This window comes from Lactuca virosa, chromosome 6 (assembly GCF_052849685.1).
Source record: "Lactuca virosa cultivar CGN04683 chromosome 6, Lactuca_virosa_CGN04683_v6, whole genome shotgun sequence".
Taxonomy (NCBI): domain Eukaryota; kingdom Viridiplantae; phylum Streptophyta; class Magnoliopsida; order Asterales; family Asteraceae; genus Lactuca; species Lactuca virosa.
The window spans coordinates 101,993,998-102,003,802 of record NC_136431.1 but is presented as its reverse complement, the minus strand read 5'-3'; positions in this window follow the sequence as shown (position 1 = coordinate 102,003,802).

Genomic DNA, 9,805 nt, shown 5'->3' with positions numbered 1-9,805 from the left:
TTCCGGACTTCGGTCCGATGCAGAGGGCAAGGCCCTGGTTAGTTCCGGACTTTGGTCCGATGCAGTTTCCGTACTTCGGTCCAATGCAGTGGGCGAGGCCCTAGTTAGTTTCGGACTTTATTCTGATGCAGTGGGCGAGGCCCTAGATAGTTCCGGACTTCGGTCCGATGCAGTGGGCAAGGCCCAGTATGTGCTTTATATGTTATTGTATGGTATGTGGTAGTTTGGGGGAGCTCAATAAGCTTCGTGCTTACAGTTTCAGTTTTGGTTTCAGGTACTCAGTTTTCAAAAGAGGAGCTCGGAAAGATTGCAATGCACACACCATTTGTTCAGCCTGGGATGTTTATACTCTGATATACATGACAGTTGTTATATTATTCTGAGATACATTGTTGTGATTTTTCTATGACGTATGATGACTATGGTTTTATTACCGATTTAAAACGAAATTTTCAGACTGTATTTTTGGGATGTTACAAGTTGGTATCAGAGCCTTGGTTTGAGGGATTCGGGCGCACTCTCGAGTGTGTCTGAACTCAAACTAAGGAAGTGGTATAAAGTTTTCAAAAGAAAAGAGTTTTAGAAAAGCAAAAAGAAACTTAAAAAGAAAAGAGTTTTAGAAAAGCAAAAAGAATTTTTAGAAAGAAAAGAACTTTGAAATGCATGCTAGATTAGGACTAAGGATCTAGGAAGGATGCCTTATGTGCCTATTGTATGAGTATCAACTTTATGAGAACTGCATGCTAGATTAGGACTAAGGATCTAGGAAGGATGCCTTATGTTCCTATTGTACGAGTATCAGCTTTATGAGAACTGCATGCTAGTTTAGGGCTAAGGATGTAGGAAGGATGCCTTATGTGCCTGTTATATGTGTACCAGCTTATTGAGAACTGCATGCTAGTACAGATTAGTCAGTATGATAGCCAAAGTAGTATGCTTGATTATGTGTACTCAATGCCTGAATGCTGCTTGCTTTGTGATTTTAGGAGTTCTATTTGTCTTTCACTAACTAGTAAACGAATATGTTAAGTTACATATTTCAAGGACTAAATAATTTCAGAAGGTTAGGTCTAGCTCTATTTCGCAGCTCTTGTTTGAGTCCAACCGTTGTAGGGTAGGATCTCTCATTCGAAGAATTATCTAGTCTGAGTAATATGTAATAGTATTCGCGAGCTAGTTAGGGGAAGAAAGTAGGGACTTCTTATGCAGCTGATGGCGGAGAGTGGGTTGGTGATTACCCTAGGGCAAGCCTAGGATGAGAGTAGCAGAGAACAGTAGCAGTAGAAGGGACTTGGTGGAGTCGAGGCAGTTCGTGAGGAAAGTATGGATAGATGTGGAAGGTAGTATGGGCCCGTACTACTGAAAGCAGAGGATCCGTACTCGAATCAAGGAAGGCTGAGATGAATCCAGGAAACTTGTAGTGTGTGAGATCCCTCAAGTTTTGATGAGCATTGTGATGTTAGTGGTGGTATATTACCGAGTATAGTGGCGCTACGTGGTAGACCAGATGGTAGTTCTGGCGTCAACGAGAGATCAAGCTCAGACTCTGTAGCCGGGCAGATTGATGATCAGATGAGGGAGTTCATTCCATCTAAGAATTATGCGCAGTATCATTGACCAGACTCCTGTGATCCTCAGTGTGATCAAGGAGGACATTATAGAGATTTGTGATGAGAGGCCGAGTGCATCATGCACTGAGATAACATTCATGATAGAGACTCATACGTTGATGTTTCGGGAATTCAGAGTTTGTGAGGCTTCAGATTGTCGTGGGGGTTAGGGGCCCCATTGTTAGCAGCAGATGGTTGGCAGATGTCGCCAACACTTTTGTCCCAGACATTGTCTCGAAAGGAGACAAGATCTGACTTACTTCCTGTCCCCTGAGGGATAGAGCAGGAGATTGATAGGAAGAAGTCGGTAGTGAGTTGAGTGATGATGCGTTTAATGCTATGTCATGGGATGACTTTTAGACCAGATTCTGGGCAGAGTGTGCCCAGGCGATTGAGGCGTAGCAGTTGGCGCAAGAGTTGTTAGATCTCCACCAGACGACTGAGAATGTGGCAGAGATCACTGCCAAGTCTCAGGAAAGAGCTTATATGGTACCACAATATGCAACAGATGAGGAAATGAAGAAGGTAAGTTATCAGAACATACTGTAGAATGATAGCAGGGAGATTGTGAGTATCTCGAGGTGCAAGAACCTGAATGATATGACATCTAGAGCTCGAGAGCGGGATATTGACTTAGAGAACACAAGGAAGAGGGAACCAGATCAGTTTCTTATAGTGAGGGGTCTCGGGAGGAGACCGTAGATTTCAGATCAGCTTCTGAGAGCCAGCGGGGTCAAATTCTGTGCAGCACTTGAGGGAAACTTCACAAGGGAGCCTTTCGTTTCAAGGTTTTGAGTAGGTGTAACCCTGAGTTATCCTCGGTTTGTGTCTGAATTATATTTTCAAGAGATGTCATATGCCAATTGCATGCCGAGAAGCATTAGCGAATAGTGATAGAGCAATTACCTAGATTACGGGATTAGGAAAGTACAGCGTCATCTTGGTTTATTCCAAGACTGAGGAGCAGCACGAGAAGCACCTGAGGGAGGTGCAAGAGACTTTGAGAAGGGAGAGAATTTTCATAAGGTTCTCCAATTGTGAGTTCTGGTTGCGCGGGGTGCAATTTCTTGGGCACCTTGTCAATCAGAAGGGTATTCTAGTCGATCCGGCCAAGTTAGAGTCTGTGATGCAGTGGGAGATTCCGAGGTCTCCAATTGAGATTCGGAGCTTCCTGGGTCTAGCGGGTTATTACCGGAGATTTATTCGGATTTTTAGAAGTTGTGTGATCTTTTGGATTAGTTGGTGTTGAAAACACTAGCAATGGTAAGTGTGGTTTCTAGCAGATTGGTCATGGGTGGTGAGAAGGATTGGGAATTCTTCGAGTTTGGTGTGTTGTAAGGCATTAGCTGAATCAAAGTGGGGGAGAATCGCCCAAGGATTCAGAAGTGGGAGCAGTTTTGAGTCTAGGATAAGTTTTGCATCCTTGTCTGAAAGGGAGACAGCCCATGTGGTTGTATGGTTCGAGGAGAGTGTGATATGGAAGTTCGGAAAAACTTGCCAATGATGAGACCGCGTTCTCGGAATGTTTGCTAGCAGGCCTTAAGGAATCCGGTTGGGGATTCCAGTCAGGACATGAGTTCAGCTGAGTGCGGGACAAGCGCGTGTTCGATCCAGTATAGATAGTGTTAGAGTGTTGTAAGTCTGTGGGTGTAGCCGTAGCATTCACTAGCAGCCAGATAATGTTAGAGTGTTGTAAGTCTGCAGGTGTAGCCGTAGCATTTACTAGCAGTCAGATAGTGTTAGAGTGTTGTAAGCCTGCGGGTGTAGCCGTAGCATTCACTAGCAGTCAGATAGTGTTAGAGTGTTGTAAGTCTGCGGGAGTAGCCGTAGCATTCACTAGCAGCAGATAGTGATAAAGTGTTGTAAGTCTATGGGTGTAGCCGTAGCATTCACTAGGTTATTAGATAGCGTGAGTGCGTCGTTAGGACGCGGGAAGGACAGTAGTACCCACCAGTTCGGGTATAGCAGTGAGGATATGGAAATCCACAGATTGGATTTCGGAGTTTTCCAGACGGATTAGACTTGGTTAAGCCAGTGATAAGACTGTAGAAGCGCCACTACAGAGAAGAGAGCAAAGAAGCAGTGGACTGCTTAAGGTCATTTATGACATAAGGCTACCAATGGTCATGTAGCAATCACTTTTAGCCTTGGGTTTGGTGACGTCAGGATTCGACGTATGGAACCAATCAGTTAGATCAAAAGGCTGTTAGGGCCACAGTGACAAGGTAACTAGTGGCAACTAGTTCTAGAGAAGGGTTTCGTTCAGAAGTCGTGTGAGGCGACTAGTTAGGGAGTCCTCTGGATCCGCAACTGGGCCGGAACCCGGTATTTCAGATTATTGGCGAAAAATTGAGACCAGGAAGGTCTCGATAGATGTTGGAAAGCAGCCATGTAGCAGCATGCTATTTCAGGCAGTTCAGTATTTCAGGTAGTTCCGTGTTTCAGGCAGTTCAGTGTTCAGGCAGTTCAGTGTTCAGGCAGTTCAGTGTTCAGGCAGTAAGTGTTTCAGGCAGTTCGGTGTTTCAGAAATTTCAATGCTTCAGACAGTCAGTGTCTTAAGCGGTAATGGTATTTGGGGATTTCATGTATGGTTAGAGTCACAGATAGCTTGGGTTATGCTAAGTCGCTTACAGCAGGATTATATGAGTTTTGGCTACATATAAGTGAAGCGCAGGGATAGGGGGTCTGTGATTCTGTTCTTTTAGTAGGAGCCTTGACTTATCAGAAGATGAGTAGGCAAATGAGAGACAAGTAGATTGGAGTCAGCAATAATGATTCACTATGGGCGATCAGTTAGAGGGTCAGATCATCCTAAAACTGCAGATTTCAGAGTGAGTAATGTGATCGTAATGCAAGAAATTCGCTTATCTTCGGGTTCTAGGGCCCTGCGAGGGATAGTTTTGGTTGCCCTGGGAAAGCTAGGGTGTGCCTAGGATTGTGGTCATGATACTTGAGTAGTTGGGCGCGTAAGGAATGGTAAGAAATGATTTCGAGGACGAAATCTAATTTAAGTGGGGGAGAGTTGTAACGCCCCGTTTATTTAAATAAATTAATAAATGTAAGTCCCGGACTAAGTTGTGAAGAATTTTGAAAGTCGAGGGTTAAAAGTGTACGTTCGGGACTTAAATTGAAAAGATTTGAAGGCTTAAGGGTTTATTGGTGATTAAGGGATCTATTATGAAAGAAATTTATGGGATCAAGGTTTAAAAGGTAAGTTTTGGATGCAGTTTGTAAAGATTTCTGAGGGCAGGGTCTATTTGGTATGTTTTGGATTTAGATTGAAAACAAATTGGGGTGGAGGGGCTGAAGTTGAATAATTCGATCATATGTTTGAAATAAGATACGGGATATACCCGTATCCCTTCCCCACGTCGCTTCCTTCAACCCTAAACCTAAGAGACCATTTCTTTTACTCCAGTCGCCATCACCATGCGTTACTCTTTCAGCCGCCACCTTCCTCTTGTTCTTCGGACCAGTCAAGAGCGTCGCATGCTGCCTCACCGACGATTACCACCACATCGCTGCCACGGGAGGAGCCGCCGAGACCCACGAAGGAGGCGGTGAACGCTGCTGTCGAGTATGAACAACCGAACTTCCGGTTAGTCCACCGCAAACCACCCACCTATCCTTCTTCTTCGTTCTTTCTGTGATTGGGTGTTGTGTACGTCAGGTGTTGCCGCCAGCAACCCTATGGTCGCCGTTTAGGGCCGCCGTCGCTGTGGGTCGCCATCTCTAGGGTTCCGTTCGTCGCCTGCCACCCGAAGTGGTTGGGTCGAAGGTGCCTCGGTCTTCAGGCCATGTTTTCGAGTGTGTATGTGCGTTGTTCGAGTGCGGAACAAGAGAACCGCTGCCACCACCGTGAGGTGGTGGCTGTTATCGTAAAAGCCGCCGCTGCTGCCTTTTTAGTGTTGCTGCCGCCACCGTGAGCCACCAAGGGAGGGTGGCTAGACCTTTGTGCAAATAGAAATCTTGTAGGTGTGTGTGTTTTGTTGTAGAAGGTGTTAATGGCCGGAAAACGGAATAGATGCCCACCATGGCCGCCAGCCATGGTGGCTGCCGCCGCGAGCCACCGCCGGCCACCACTAGGGTGGCTGTGTGCGTGTGCATGTTAGTTAGTGTGTGTGTGGTTATTTTGAATTAAAGCAGTGTAATTGTAATTAGCAAGATGAATAATAAAAAGAAACTCAAAACCACCACCGTAGGGTGGTGGCCGCCGCCGTGAGCCGCCATTGACCACCACTACCCGAGGTGGTAGTGGGTGGTGCCCCACTAGCAAACCCTGATGGGCTTAGAGATTGGTTTTGGGCCTATTGGGCCATGTTTGGGTGGAAAACCCTAATTGTTAGCATTTGGGCCTTGGACTTATTTGGACCCACTTTGGGGCCATTGGGATTGGACTGTGTGTTAAGCCTAATTATTCCATATAACTTATCTAGTAGAGTAAAGGAATTAATGGATTAAGTCCTTAATGGGTTAAGTAAGAAACACTTAACCTTAATTATCATTTTATGAGAAACCCTAATTTCACTTGGGCTTTGTGTTGGGCCGTCCAAGAACAAGCAAATGGACTAGAATAATTTAATGGGCTTTAGGGTAAGGTCCATACGATGGTGTGGGCCCAATTTGGAAAATTGGGCCATAGATGGGCCATAGTTTGGGCCTATATGGTTGTATGATATTGGGCCCTTAGAATGAGACATGTTGGACTGGACTGAACAATTGGGCCATAAGGGAAGTCCATGTAGAGGTTTGGGCCCAATTTGGAAAGTTGGGCCATATGTTGGGCTTTGATCCCTAGTTGACTTTGGGCCTATGGATTGGGCCTTGGGCTTGGGTAAGCCAAGATAGGGGTAATGTAGTAATTATCCAAAGTATGTATTTATAGTTATGTGTTAGAACCCAATTATTAATTGGGTGTTATTTTGGTGTTGACAGTTCGGGAATCTGTCATCCAGCAGCTAGGGTTGAGTCTGCGGGACTTCAGCAGTGTGGGATTGTGTCTACGAGACTTCAGCAGTGTGAGGTGAGTTTCCTTCCAGTAGGAACGGGTCTACGGCCACAATGCCGGCCCGTTTAGTTAGCAGTAGTTCCGGACTTCGGTCTGATGCAGTAGTTCAGTATGCTTGAGGTCTTTGTGATTCGAGCATGTCTTCGTGTTATGTGTTCCGGACTTCGGTCCGATGCAATATGAAGTATATGTGTTTATGCTAGTAGTTATGATTATGCTCTGCTATGTTCAGTCAGTTTCCGGACTTCGGTCCGATGCAGAGGGCAAGGCCCTGGTTAGTTCCGGACTTCGGACCGATGCAGTTTCCGGACTTCGGTCCGATGCAGAGGGCAAGGCCCTGTTTAGTTCCGGACTTTGGTCCGATGCAGTTTCCGGACTTTGGTCCGATGAAGTGGGCGAGGCACTAGTTAGTTCCGGACTTCGGTCCAATGCAGTGGGCGAGGCCCTAGATAGTTCCGGACTTCGGTCCGATGCAGTGGGCAAGGCCCAGTATGTGCTTTATATGTTATTGTATGGTATGTGGTAGTTTGGGGGAGCTCACTAAGCTTCGTGCTTACAGTTTCAGTTTTGGTTTCAGGTACTCAGTTTTCAAAAGAGGAGCTCGGAAAGATTGCAATGCACACACCATTTGTTCAGCCTGGGATGTTTATACTTTGATATACATGACAGTTGTTATATTATTCTGAGATACATTGTTGTGATTTTTCTATGACGTATGATGACTATGGTTTTATTACCGATTTAAATCGAAATTTTCAGACTGTATTTTTGGGATGTTACAATATTGCTAACAATAGAACCATTCAAACACCAATTTTCATAAAATCCATCACAAGGAAACATAAATAAGATAAATCAAAATTTATTTTATTGCGGAAAAATATTGTCCTTACAATGCGATTACAAATGAAAACTATGTAAATATAACTTAGCAATCTATCCTAACTCTAAAGTAGTAGCTTAAATATCTGATCCTTGAATCATGCGATCGAAATCCATTTCTTCGCGATCAGACTCAGCTTGCTCCTTCCTTTAAGCTTCCTTTCCTTTCTTCGATCCTTCAAAACATCGAAATGTAATCTTATCACATCATGTATTAAGAATCTCCAAATAGGAACTTAATAGAGTTAGATAGTGGATTTTACCTGAAGCATAGTCATACAGCTTGACTCTCCCATCTCTTAGATCTCTCAGGTAGTCAAGGCAGATTCATAACCAATACCCCTTCTTTTGGCAGTAGAAAACATATGGACTCTCTGGAATGGCACACGGGACTATCTCAGACTCAGCCTTTCTCTTGCGTAGAGAAAACTTTTCTGGACTTCCAATGTTACCATTGTCCATAGAGGGTTGGGATATTGATTTACCAGACAGATTTGTTGACCAGTGCGTCAAATCATTTCTGATTCAACAACAATAAGTGAATAAGTCAAATCAATAAGGGTCATGTCGTGGTCCATCATATAGTACTCTCTAACGAACTTACCATATGATTCGGGAAGTGACTGAAGAACCAAGTCAACAGCCAACTTTCCTTTAAACATCGACACCCAACAATCCCAATCTATCAATATGTAACCTTTTATCTAAGACATGAGCACATATAGACTTTCCATTTTCATGTCTTTTGCCAATAGGGCTTGAGTGACTTTGAATTTTTCAAGTCTTCGAACACGTGGGTCAGGGAGAATTATTGGAGGAGGTGGAGGAAGAGAAGCATGATTTCTATTTCCACAATACAATCGTGGAACATCATCTTCACGTAGAAAACTTTTTCCAACGGATTTAGAAAGACCATAGTTGTCAGACTTTGACATCTATGAAACGGGAGAAATTTCAAGTTTAGTTGATTGAGTCCTTAATGAAACACCCAAATGAGATATTAAGGCTAGGACCCAACACAATATCCTACAAATTGGAAGAGGGATGTCGTAATCCAACTCGCAGAACATTTGAGGGTAGGTAAATGATGATTTACCAATTTCCACCATGAAAAACGAAAAAAAAGGTTAAGTTTTAAATGAATTGAAACTCCTAGATCTTTTGAGATTCATTGAACTCTTCAATGTCATGTTTAATCTCGATTGTGCCCTTCATTTGTGACTGGGATGCCGAGGATCACAAATAAGGTGTGAATAACCATGCGAATGTACGTGGTGCCCTCAATGTTACAGTCACCTAATCGACGTGCCGGTTAACCACACACGCTCCATCGATCTATGACAAACATCGAGTCATCCTTCGCTACCAATGCCAAACCCAACTTAGTGTGCCGGTTAACCACACACGCTCCACTAATTGTCTCGACAAGGGTATAAAGTGTAATTCCATGGAATTGCATCAATTTCACTTTTTCCTAAAGTAACTAAGATTGGGAATTTTGTAAAAACATTTAGTTACTTTATTCATTATACTTTTAATGAGGAGAGGGTTTGCCCTATCCTACCCGTTCGGCTAACGACCCTCCACTAGTCAAGAGTGCGGTGGGTAAGAGTGGATACCCATTCAATCGCCATTTTATAGGCAATTTCCTTAAACACCCCTTATAGACCAGCTTCGTGAATGAGGCCTACTAACAGTAAGACTAGCAGTTTAAGTTATACATATATAATATTAGACTTTTAATGTTATATATAGTACAAGGGTGTATTTTATACTTTTAAAATACTATGTGGTTTAATTTTATAAATTACACTTTTAATTTAATTAAATATAAACCATATGATTATGGATTTATTAACTCTCTTTTACTTATACTTTTAAATAACTTAATAAAACCATAAGGGTATAATTTGAACTTTTTCAAAACTAGGGTTTCAGAATTTAACATTTTAAAATCAAACTTTTGATCAAAATTTAAATTCCAAAACTTGAGGGCAAGTTTTTGAACCTTTTCAAAACATTATTAAGAACATTCTAGATCAACTTACAAATAATAACAATTAAACAATTAATTAGTGATTATCTAAATATGATCTAATTCAATTTCTTGCAAGACAATCTATCAAATAATTCAAATAAATCAAGTTTATCACATAAGGCAATGATTATCTAGTTAATTTGACAATTATCTTCTATTCTAGCAAGGATAATCAATACCAAACATAAACAATCGAATTTTAAGAGTTAAAAACGTTTTTGGTAACTTATCCAAGCCAAATCAGCAAAAAAATCCCGAAGATACCTC